Raw genomic sequence first — 12,713 nt, forward strand, 5'->3', positions numbered from 1 at the left:
GGAGAGCTCACAAAAAAGAGACGCGTAGGCTTTAATCTCAAGTTGTTCACTTGATGGATTTCTCTTCATGCAAGTATGACTGGAGAGTTTGCTCCGAAATATATCTTAGTTAGACTCTGATATGTTCATACACGTTTTAAACAGGGGCTCCACCTGTTTTAGTTACAGAATACGAATATAAAGCTAACTTCAAAGTTGCGAATACATTTAAAATATGGCAGTTTTTGTATTGTTACGCCATAAAATAGGTCAGAATATTGTGTACTACATGTTGGATGTAACATCCTATGACGGAAGGCAGAAAATAGGTGGATAAAGTGGTTAGAGGTTGTCGGGGACATGGTGTTCACGGTGTTTACACCCGCATTCTTGTAAACCTTTTGTTTTTATTGACACTAAAACTTTCCAGCTTGTAGATTTATCAAGTCTGACTGTGTCCCCCACAGACAGACTTTACTCAAGGACAGACTAATAAACCTTTCCGGGAAGCGTGAGCTCTGAGCCTGGCATGAGAGTTTTACAAATGATGATTGAAACTGTGTTTGTCTGTGAAGACTGTGTAATTATGAAAAAACCAGACTGACGATCGGGCTCCTGAAACAATATATTAAACAGCTTTTATCATTGCACATTTAATCACAGCACTTTTCGCTCAAAATGCTGAAACTGGCCTTTTTTTTGTCGCATAATCCAAGTTCAATAACTTTCAGCCACAAACACAAGAAAGTTAGTTCAGAGTTCAAAGTTAAAAAAGTTTCTTTTTTTTCCTCAGGTACACTTTCAAAAATCCCCACACATCTCGTTCCTTGACGGTAATAAGACGCGCGGTCTTATCACTGTAATTTTCGCCATACTGTTACGATATGAGCTTATGTGGCTTCAGAAGCAGTGGGGGGAGTAATAAAGTCTATCTCTATCTCCGACTGTTGGAGTCACGAGTGAAAGCAGAGCTGTCACACTGATGTAACAATCTGACCCGAGCAGGGCCGGGGTGCCGAGACTCCCATCAGGCCGATAAAGATGTTCATAAAAGGATTTATATTGGCTGTCAGAGTGTATAGATTCCTATCGGGCACATATAGATGTAACACCCATGCACGTTCGCAACTGCACACGTTGATACATATGGAGAGACAGACACATTACACACACACACACGCACACGAGGAGCTTCCTCCACATTTATCTTGGCTATTTATGCGAGCGGATGATTGTGAGCCGAGCGATCCCTCCAGCTGATTCGGCTCCAGATTTAAGGTATTGGATGACAAGAGGAAATCACAGGGAAAACCTGATGTAATCAGAGTACGCCGACACACAACCGGTTCACATTTTGACACAGACTCCCGGTTTATCCCGTCACAACTGCAGCTCGCAATTCCTTTAAAAGACAACGTGACCCAATTGCCAACATCCTGTTTTTGACTAAGCCAATATATGGATGCACGACTGCTTGTGTGATTTTTTTAATGTTGAATATTATGATAAAAGTCTTATTGCTGTGGAACAGTTCATTCAGAAGGTCACACGTTTATATCCTGCCCTGCTTCACGCCTTTGATCTTGATCCCCGGAGCTTTAAAGACACGCCGCCTGTATGATAACAGATTTAATAAAAAATCGACCATCAATCACAGATTTTCAGTTCAGGTAACACACATATAGAAACAGCATACTACACACACGTGGAAATTGATTCACTATCTTTTATCTGCCTCTTTCTGCTGCTGGCACGGTCGTACTGTAGTCTAGCACGGTGTGAACATCAAGAGGAACGTCAGTTTCACTGTTAGTGTCCTGATGAGAGCCGGAGATGTACGGCGGAGGACAATAACTCAGATTATTAAAAATCATAAGTGATGAAGACAATGAAAAATGAAGTCGATGATAGCTAAAGCTTGGAATATTAGTGGATTTAGCACAAAAAAATGGTAGATTTTTTTTTTTGTCTGCTTCTATATCACCAATAAGTGAACTGTTTTGTATTTTCGAACGTCCAAAGTTAAAGAGAAAAAAAGAGTTTCTTAATTTAGTTCAATTTAATGGAAAAACAACAAAGACAGGATAATTTGATGTGGTTTGTTGCTAGACAACAAAAAGAGACCATAGATACCACTGAAACCTTTGTTTCACTTTGAACTTCTTAACTATAAATTCTCCTGTTTTGATTCTTTCAATCGATTTTTTTTGTTTTCTGATGCCCTGCGTTGTTTCTACGTTTTTAATGTAGTTTTCTTTCCCCTGGTGAAGTACTACTGAAGCACTAAGTCATAAAACACCTGTTTAGAGTATTTCATTGGGGAATTTAATATCTCATGTAGTATGTGTTAAAACCTAAAGCTGGAAACGTGGAACAGAAGGAAAGAGAGGCGTTTTGTTCATTACTGGACTCCATACATGACCGAGCAGTGGAAATACAAGGGACAGGGAAGTTTAATTGAGGTGCAGTGGGTCGATATTCTACACGTGGGTTTGTGTAATGTGCACATGTGTGGTTCGCTCCACGTGCACAGCGTCGTGTGTGTGTCTGAGAGGTTCATAAAAGTCCTAAACTTGACTTTGAGTGTTATCTGGCCCCTCGCAAGGTTGCCGTGCGCTACTTTAATTAACACGCAGCCAGAGGGGAGGCTCCGCCGATACAACTGCAACACGCCCAAATTCTCTATCAATGCTCTTACAAAGGCGCTGCGGGCCGGCAGGATTCACCGCTACCGCCGAGATGCGGCAGCAATAAATCAAACTGAAGGCAAGTCCGGGCACTCCGGCACTTCACGTGGAGGAACGCTGATGGGAGCATGTATAAAAGCACGGTGAACACAAATTCATGAGGAGAGCGTGTCGGTGTGTAATCCTTTCAACCAATACTCGGTGACCTTTAACACTTCGTCAAGGTCGGGTTTTAGCGTGAACCCCGCATGGCTACAGGACGCACACACCATCTGAGCCCCGAGAAGATAATACAGGACATGTAAATACAATTTCTGGTTGGCTGTAACCAAATTGCGTGCCTCTGAAAATAGATGTTTTCTGATGCCTGAAACACGTCCTTGAGTAAACCAAAGCATCGGGAAAAGGAAGATAAGGTCTGCCTCTGCGGGCGCGCACTTGGAAAAATGCAATTTTCACTCTGTGGCATGTTGACACACACCAAGACGTTTTCACGTGCGCACACAAACACACATCGATGCATAATCACCCCGACACGGACCGGCAGATTTTCACCAAGTGATAAAAGTGTGTCCAACCACAACCACCGTCACACACGCCAGCCTGCTGTGTGAGCATGATATACACATGCCACCGCACAATCATGCAAACTCTGTGTAACCTGTCTCGAGCAAATAAATCTCAGGAAATATGCATAAAAAAAAGCGTATTTACATAGACTTTGTATTCTTTTTTTTTGTGTCATGCACAACAGTCTATCCTAAAGGAACATGAGAAAAAAGCAGAATGTAAGAATCTGTAAATATAGATTCAGAGCTTTAAACTGATGCTTTACACAGTCATCTGACACAAATCCAAATCCCCCCTCAATTAATCTCCTTTATCTCCCTTTAAAGTTTTCCTCTGACCCAGTGCAGCCTCTCTCTCTCTCTCTCGTCGTTCTCCCACTCTCCCCATCAAAATCTCTTCTCCCCGATGGCTGCTCTCTGTTGTGTTTGCCGACATGCGAGCGGAAGCAGCGAAAAGCAGCAAAACGTCAAGAGAGCAAGAGAAAGGAGGCAATGCCTGAGAGGGAGCCACCATTAAAGAGCTTGATGAAACAAAAGGAAGGAGAAGGAAAAAAAAAGGGGGTGAGGAAATTAGGAAGAGAACAGCCGACTAATGTATAAGCAAAAATCTATGGTGCATTTCACAAGAAAGAAAAATGCCAATGAACCAATAAAATGTCACAAACATTTGCAGCCAAGCCAATAGAGCAGGGTAAATTGGATCTGGGTAAAGAAACCGGCAATGAGAAAGATAACGCAAATTAACAAACTTGATAAAAAAAAAAAAAAGAGAAGGGGAAAAAAAAACTAAAGTAAGCAGGAAAGTTAAAAAAAGAAATGTAATTAAAGGAAGTCAGAAGAGATTAAAACTCAAATCAGAGAGCCAAATGAACAAAAGGCAAAGCGAGGTAGATATGAGCACTGAATATGGTTAAGCATGACTGAAATATAACATACGGTTCTCTCAACGGGTTCATAAATAGAAAAAAAAAGGAAGGAACAAAGGAAGGAGAGAACAAGTAGAAAAAGAAGCTGGTGCCGAGTCCCCCATGTGTCTGACAGAGCAATGGATGATTTATGGCAGGCATTGTCTTGCAATGTAATTGGCCGCCATGTTGGTTTTCCAGTGTGGGGAGGAGGGCACGAGAAAAAGTGGAGATATCACAGGACTTGTGTGGACGACGTCCCGAAAGCACCAAACCACAACCAAAGGTAAATGGGAGAAGATAATAGAAGGGGAAAACAAAGACGGATCAAGGAAAAAATGCAGGAAACAAGCTGATGATCTGTTCCTGAGTAACGCCTCATCAACATTCCAGCAGAGCCCAGTGACGTCTCCCCGACTCCGTCTCAATTTAAAGGTTTATTGATAAGCGCACGGTGAGCTCACTGCTGCCACCTCAGACTGAGGTCACACAAACTGATCAGTGATTTAAGAGCTGCTCACAGGGACACAGCTCTAAAAAAGGTTTTTTAACAGTATTACAATATGTTAATCTATCATGCGAGGGGGTTGTTTAAAATAAATGTACTTTAATGTTTCAGTCAGGTTTGATTTTTGTCAAAAATGCATTCAGAGGACTTGTCAGCACCCACGCTGCCCAGGAGTTTGATTTCATTTTGATTACACAAAATTATTATTCATTATCCGGGGAAAAGTCCCCAATTTGATCCCATTTCGTGACAGAGCTTTTCACACACAGATAACTTATTGAGGCTGTTCAATTATCTGCTACTCCAAGTCGGCAGCCATGTTTGAAGTCAATGTGCACCGTTAGGCTGCTCTGATGTGTAAAAAGCATTGTTAGAAAGTGCTATTTGGTTTGCTGTTTAACTGATGTGGTGTTTGAGAAGGACATCAAAGCGTCCTCCGTGTCTTTTATCTTCCTGAAACTAGTTTAATGCATACACACACACACACACACACACACACAACGCCATTACACCCACCTTTCCACGTACACACACGGGGAGAGAGAGCGCCGTCCTGTCATCCCGAGAGCCGAACAAGATAAACTTCTGCCTCTTATGTTCTCCCGTCGATGTGCCTCCATCATTCTCTCCGTCTCTGCCCGTGCTGGCACTCAGCAGAAAAGTTGTTCTGGCTCTTTTCTCTGCGTGAGCGGACGAGGCCAATAAGTTCTCTCTTTAATGAGCGTGTCGTGTCCCTCTGCTCCAAACACAGCCTCTCCTCCAGCGCTGGCAGCTGGGCAGGGAATACTTTGAGTAGTGTGTGTGTGTGTGTGTGTGTGTGTGTGAGTGCATTTACGTGTGCGGCGGAGAGAAATGGGAAGTAAAGATGGATATATATTGTTGCTGCGCGACTGGAGCAGACCAATAACTCCTCTCTTTAATGAGTGAGTGTCACGTTCCCCGGTTCCCCTCAAACACCGATCGCTTCCTGGAGGATGGAGGGAAGAAGGATTACCGAGGTGTACGGAGGGCACGGGGAGGGAGGCGAGGGCAGATCGTGATAAGAACCAAGTGAAGGATGAAGAAAGAAGGGGTGGAAAGTACGGTTCTGAAAGCGACGGGAAGAGAATAAAAGCAAGACAGACAGGCGGAACTAAACCAAACACCTTTAAATAAGCTGTAAACTAAAGCTGCGAAAGCTTTGGCACAACAATCTCAGACTCAGACGCCGTGCATAAATGCCGGCGTGCGCGCACACGTGCACGTACCCTGACAGCCCGGGGCAACGCTGTCAATCCACAAAAACCCTCCTCACCAAACTGTAATCCCCTCAACCTTCCTCTCTCTCTCTCTCTCTCTCTCTCTCTCTTTCTCTCGGGCCTACGGTGATTTCCAAACCCTCCGCTCATGTTGCATCACCGCTGTTGTCTGTTTGATGGCATCACGGACTTCGCTTGAGGTGCAGATCAATGAGCGAGCGTCGCAGACCGGGCGCTGCGTTTTTACCACCAAAGCGTCTTTTGCAAGCCAAAGCCGGTGGAAAGAAAGCCGATTTGCATAATGGACATGCTGTTAGCAGGTAGAACAAACACGCCTGTCACCGTTCGCTCACCTTTATGTTTCATAGGTAAAAGAAATATGGGGGGGAAAAAAAGCATAATTCTACCATCAGGTCATAAAAGCAACCAATTAAGGGTCTTTTTTATAAATAGGATCATGTTTTCAAGCCTTTTACAGACATTATATTGACTGACACTCATTTCCACAATAACCGAGGCCCCGTCTAGTATAGTTATAACCTTATCTTATAAGTTATAAGAGTCTGTTTAAATATGAAACCAAACTGCTCTAAATCTATTTCTAAAATGATTCTTTTAGCCCTTAAAAAAGTCCTCGCCTCAAATACTGAACACTCGGTTCATGGTTTTGTTCATTTTGTCTCAATAAAGATGACAATATGTAAACACATGGCTGCCTACGCACACACACTCACACACACACACTCACACACACACACTCACAGACAAAAGAGCTCAAGTTCAAACTTCTTTCTCAGCAGTAATAAAACCTGCTTAAAACTTTCTGCCGGAACCAGGTGTGGATGAATATTCATGAATGGAGCGAGTGTCTGGTTTCCTTTCCAACCACAATTGTGTGGGGGAGGGAGTGTGTGTGTGTGTGTGTGTGTGTGTGTGTGTGTGCGCGCGCGTGTGTGTGTCTTTGTCTACTTCTGCATGGCCGTGTCTGTGTAGGTGGAAAAAAGGCCAGCGCTCAGAGAGGGACAACTAAATAAAGACAGAGGGTGAAAACAAAAGCGGACCCGCTGCACGGCTGAATATTCATGAGGCGCAGGGTGACTCACCGCAAGTGAAACAGAAGAACCGGAGGGGGCGGAGCCACGTGGGTTAATGTTCCAGTGATTCCTCTTCCAACAAGTTGGATGCACGATTGGAACAATTATTGCAGAAAATAAGTTCAAAGCCGTGTCTGTTCGAGAGGTCTTCTTTAATATCACAGGTCCTCGCTCACACACACACACACACACACCCAGACAAGCCCGCTATCACACCAGAGTTAAAAGAGTATAGGCGCGTTTAGTCAGATGGTACCACATTACCATGGAAACGCTGTCGAACAGCTGGTTTGCATGCCAGAAGTACGCCGGTATTCACCCTACATAATTTAAAGCCCATTTAGATGAGCTTTGTCCACTCAGTGATCTAGTGGGAGCAATGGCTGCGATACATAATTTAAAAGAAGGAGGGGGGGAAATGGACCGAGAGACTATTAGAAATGTTGCACAAAAAAACACACACAAGCCAAATCTGCAAGAAGTGACATGAGGTATTAGGATTTAAGAAGTGAAGAGCAAAGAATGTCAAAGAAGAAGAAGAAAATGTGAAGAATATGCTCAAGAGAGGCAAGAAATAAAGACAGTGTGAGCTGCGAGAAGAGACAGAGAATAAAACCATCATTGTTTAATCTGCAGAGAGAAAATGATACATTATTTATGTACTGATCTGTTTCCCCCCCAATCACTGAGGGTCTTCGAGTCATTCAGAGGAGTGGGGGGAAGGCGCAAGGCGAGAGAGCAGGGCTGGAAGACGGAAAATCTAAAAAATGAGAGGGAAAGCGACTGCAGAGCACTTGATGTGATTAGCATTTTAAAGTGTTATAAGGTAGCTGTGAGAGCGGGAGCTCACTATGGATTCTACAATAATAATGATAGTGATAATAATGGCTTTGTAGTTAAGCCCCGGGGCAGAACGCTGCAGCGCGATGAAGCCATCCCTTTCCATAAGCACTTGGACACAACGGCATCCTTTCCCTGCCGCGGTTGTCAAAGGTCATCGCTAACCTGACAGCTGTGGCATTAATGCAAAGTCACCCACAGGTTATTGTCAGTGAAACTTCAAAATCTGCGTTGAACTGATTTATTATCGGCATCGAGAAGTGATTCATGGACAGGTGGTGATGACCTATAAATCAATAAAGTCGCGACGCCTGACAAGAGCGGGCAGAGTTACTTGAAGAAGTGCACGTGTGTGTGTGTGTGTGTGTGTGTGTGTGTGTGTGTGTGTGTGTTCGTGCATAAGAAGGCATGTAAGACCTTGACGTGTCACATCTTTTCAGCCTGGACAATATGACAGTGCGGGGAGAGCGAGATAAACAATGAGTCAGCAAACACCCTCGATGAATTACAATCAGGCCAGATGGGCTGCTGCCGCCGCCGCCGCTGCTGCTGCTGCTGCTGCTGCGTCATGAAAAACACCCGGCTCTGCTTTTATCATCACACACGGCTAATGCGCGTGTGTGTTGTACAAATACATAATCAGTTCTACCTACTTTTACATTCACCTCAACCAGAATATGAGATGTCTTTGGATGGTTAAAGGATGTAACAAGAGGAGAAAACCTACGCATGCACAGGGAAAACATGCAAACACTACATTAAAAAAAGGCCTCAAGTCTGAAATGATTCCACAAGCTTCGCAATTTGAAGCAGTGACAGTTTTTGCAGCACTAGATATTCCTCATTTGAATATTTGTCATGCTAAGCAGATGTTTATCCCTAATTTGAGCAAAAAAACCAACAGAGCCTCCACCATTTGTACCTTGTTTTCTCAACAGCGAGCGAGGATAACTCAAAATTTCATCAATGTTTCAGTTCCCATTTCCATCCCTACCTCTAATCACCCATCTTCCTTCCTCACGCCCTTCCTCCAGCTGTCCGGCCTGCTGTTCCACTGCACTTCCACGACGTGGGGAGCGATCACACCAGCCCCTGACGCCATGCTGGGACATGTGGCTTCTCCACCGCTACACATCTCATCTGCCTAAATTAGCATGCATTACACTATCATGAGCAATTAAATGGTGTGGGAGGATGACAGTGTACATTAGGTGAGAGACGGATGGAGAGCGTCTTCAGGTGGGGCGTTCGGGGGCCGCGGAGGCGGGGGCGGGCGTTGCCAGGTTGGATCCAGGAGAGCTTTTTTCACAAAGGCGCAGCAGGGGGGAGAGCGGCGGCGGAGGGTTTGTCAGGCAGAGAGGGAAGGGAAGTGGAAAGGATGGGGGGATTTTAGCAGGAAAAAAAAAAGTACATGATTGAGAGTGGAGAGAAAGGGAACGTAGGAAACAAGTATTTCTCGGCCAAGTTACGATCAGCCAAAAAAAAAAAAAAAACCAAACAAATCACAGGCTGTCCTGCTCTCACGCATTCTCTCTCTTGACACCATCGCTCTGGCATCACCTGATGGATTAAGTGCTTTTCATCTTGTGGCAGAGAGTTTTATTCATTTATTTATTTTATTTATTTATTTTTTTCCAGCCAAAGACCGCAATTGACAATCTAGGTAAGAAGTCCTGTTAAGAGCTTAACAGCCTCCTTTGTGATGCGGGAGGAAAAGCGCCTGGCTCAAAGGTCAATAGGCTCCCACTTAAAATCTCGACGATAACGGCAACGGCGGGAGACGCTGGCATGATAATTCCTACGGTGACGCATATTGCTTTCTGAGAGCGCCCTCCTCAAAGGCTACGCTACTATCATTAAAATCACGCTTTGAGGTGCACGCCGACAAAACGGCAAATTGCAGCCTGTCAAGTCTCCCGTGTGGTCGTTAAAAACATTAGCGCAACTTGTCCCAGCTGTGGGCTCATTATCGCCAAACATTTTTGTTGATGCCTTTTTGAAATCAGCTCTATCGTGCGTTCAGAATACAGCAATAAAGCTGGAAAGTAACACGATACGATATGTTACCAACAGCTTGTTATCTTCCTGCATTAAGTGATTTCTGCATTTCTTTCTGCAACTTCCAGTGTAATTTAATTCAAGTCAAAGAACACAGGACGAAACAGAGATGCTGGTGTAGCAACAAGACATATAACTACCTATAAATACATGTTTAAGAAACATTTTTTCCCATGCAGCTCATAAGCAAAGACTTTTCAAGGCAAAAAATATATGATAGTGTGGAATACTGGCGCAGAATGAATGTGTGACCTTTTAAAGATGAATATCTTCAGTTCGTATTGTATAAACACGTCTATTTTTACTGACTTAAAAAAGTCTCGAGGTACGTCTGGAAGTAACCTTGAAACATTAAGAGCAGACTACTTCAATTTCCTGGTATTTCAGCGAGCGCTTTGTAAAGTGTGAAAATAAATGTGAAACTGAGGCTGGAGAAGCTGCTCAGCTGCACAAACCCGAGACAGAACAAAACGAGCAGAGACGATCGCTGTGAATCTCACAAAAACAATTCTACGTATTGCTAATTTGAAATTACAGTTAAATAGATCAGTTCATTCTTTCTAGTAGCAAGACCCTGGTCCACCTGGGAGCTTCTGGTAAACAGATGGGTTGCAGTGATATTTCAAGTCAACCATTGTCCTCAATTAGTGTCACAGGCCTTTAATCTTCTAATGAGTTGTTCATGTGATTTAAAGTGAGAAAAGCCCTCAGTGAGCTGTTGGGCATCACTGTTGAACACTGACACGAGAGAGACAAAAAGGAGAGCTGTCTGAATGTGCCAGCAAGACAATTAATGCCAATCAATGTCAAAGTAGAGGCTCCAGAACCATCCACACGCAGTCAGATGTTCCTGTGATCTAAGTTAGTTTCTGCTCATGGGTCTGCGGGAAAACTTTCTGCACATGGACTCGATAACTGACCCCAGATGGCACAGGCAGACCGACCACACCTCTGGAAGAATATACGTACGGATAAATAGACCATATCGTCGTAAATCCGTTGATGTCTTACAGCAGTTTGATACAAAGTCTCTCTAAACATGCAGAAGAATCAGAAAAACACTCATTTAATACAAACCGGTTTTGCGGGGATCTTTTGTTCTCATGCTTACACAGACAGAAATAATCGCTCACACTCTCTGTAATCCTTTAACCCAGTTCACATATTGTTCGTAGCGACGACGACCCCGCTGCCTCCGAGATATTGCTCATATTGCTGTTGCTAATTAGGAAACCGTCTTAATGCTCCGAGAAAAAAGAATAATAGCAATCATGAAGACGTTCTCTATTTTCTCTGTTTATTTGGCATGAAGAGAAACTTTCCACCAAATATATAGAAAGCTGAGGAAATTATAAGAAGTTGTTTTTCTTTATTTCTTATTAATCTTTCTCTCTGCACTTGAGGACACGTTTCTACTGGCAACGGCAATATGAACAACATCTCCGAGGTGGCCGGGTCACGATCACAGTCAGCAATATGTGAAACGGGTAAAAGCTTCACTTCAAATCCGAGCGCCTCGCTCTGTTTCCATCTGAGTCCGTCTGACACCGAATCAATGTGGAAAAACTGGTTTTAATTGAATGTGTCTTGAGTATTTTTTCAAGAGGGCAGCTTTCATGTGAAGATGCTACACTATGGGAGAAAAACAGTAATATCACTGCTGGTGGCTGCGGAGTTAATCACCATAAGGAAACCGCACGAGGCTGAAGAGATGTTTGACTGTAAAACTCATGCAACGTGTCTGTAGGCAAAAGTCGAGATGGGCGCAGATGTGCAATCAACTTGATTTAGGTGTGTTTCTTGAGAGTTTTCGGTACTTCGCTCTGCTTAGAATAAACACAGACGAACCCACACCAGCAGAAAAACCAGTAATTTTATGTCCAGCACCAACAAACATGGCATACACAGATTTTCCGAAAGCAAGCACTCTCCAAACATAAAAGATTTAAGACGTTCACGTGCGCGCGCAGAGCAAGCTCTCGCCGCCCTGCAGTCATCACAGGAATCCTCGGCGGACCTGATGTGTGGTAGTAAACACCGCTGACAACGCGCTGCAAAATCTCCCTCAAGCCATACTGTTATCACGGTCTGCGTGCACGTGTGTGTACGTACATGTGTGGCTAAGGGAAGCACAGGGTGACACGGTGTTATCGCAGGGGAGCAGTCCGGCCAGAATCAATACGATCTGAAATCACTCTGCGCAAACAGTTTTCTAACATTTTAGTAAATTGAAGCAAATAGTTAATATCAAGTAAAGATCTTAATGCTGATTTTCACTGCTTCACATGCAGAGAATGAATAATAGTACCAAAAAAGGAGAGATGAAAAAAAAAAAAATACCAACACAGAGACTGCTAACGCACACCAGATGCTAGGCTAGCGGTGCGATGCCTGCTGTGCCAGCAGCAAATTGATTATGGGAGCTCCTGGCCAGGAGGCAGCGGCCCAAACAGGATGAGTACACAGGTCACACCGAACAAACACAGAAACCGGCGCAAGATCACATGACCGATGCATTCACTTCATCACCGACGCTCCGTCAGAGCTCAAAGGTTTGGCTCTCAAAAGGATGGATTTGGAAGGTTTTCACCCCACCGACCGTGAGGTCTGCAATATGAACTCTTGACTGAAACTGTGAGGGCTGCGCAGGTAACGTGACATAAAGAGAGCAAAGCAATAAAAACAGTTCTGCTACAGAATCCCTCTTGACTTGAGATTATCAGAAAGGAAGAAACTGCAAACGTCATTAAAATAGCATTCAGATTTTCATCGTATCTAATGTGTGATCCAGCAAAGTCAAGCCAACATCTAATTAAAATTATATAAAAAAAATGA

General features: G+C 43.8%; 1 protein-coding gene across 2 annotated transcripts in view; it reads right to left on the reverse strand.

Annotated features, from left to right (window-relative positions):
• Window positions 1–12,713, reverse strand: part of plxna4 (plexin A4) — a 203,057-nt gene that overhangs the window by 106,363 nt on the left and 83,981 nt on the right. The window lies entirely within an intron of this gene.

This window comes from Salarias fasciatus, chromosome 17 (assembly GCF_902148845.1).
Source record: "Salarias fasciatus chromosome 17, fSalaFa1.1, whole genome shotgun sequence".
Lineage (NCBI taxonomy): Eukaryota > Metazoa > Chordata > Actinopteri > Blenniiformes > Blenniidae > Salarias > Salarias fasciatus.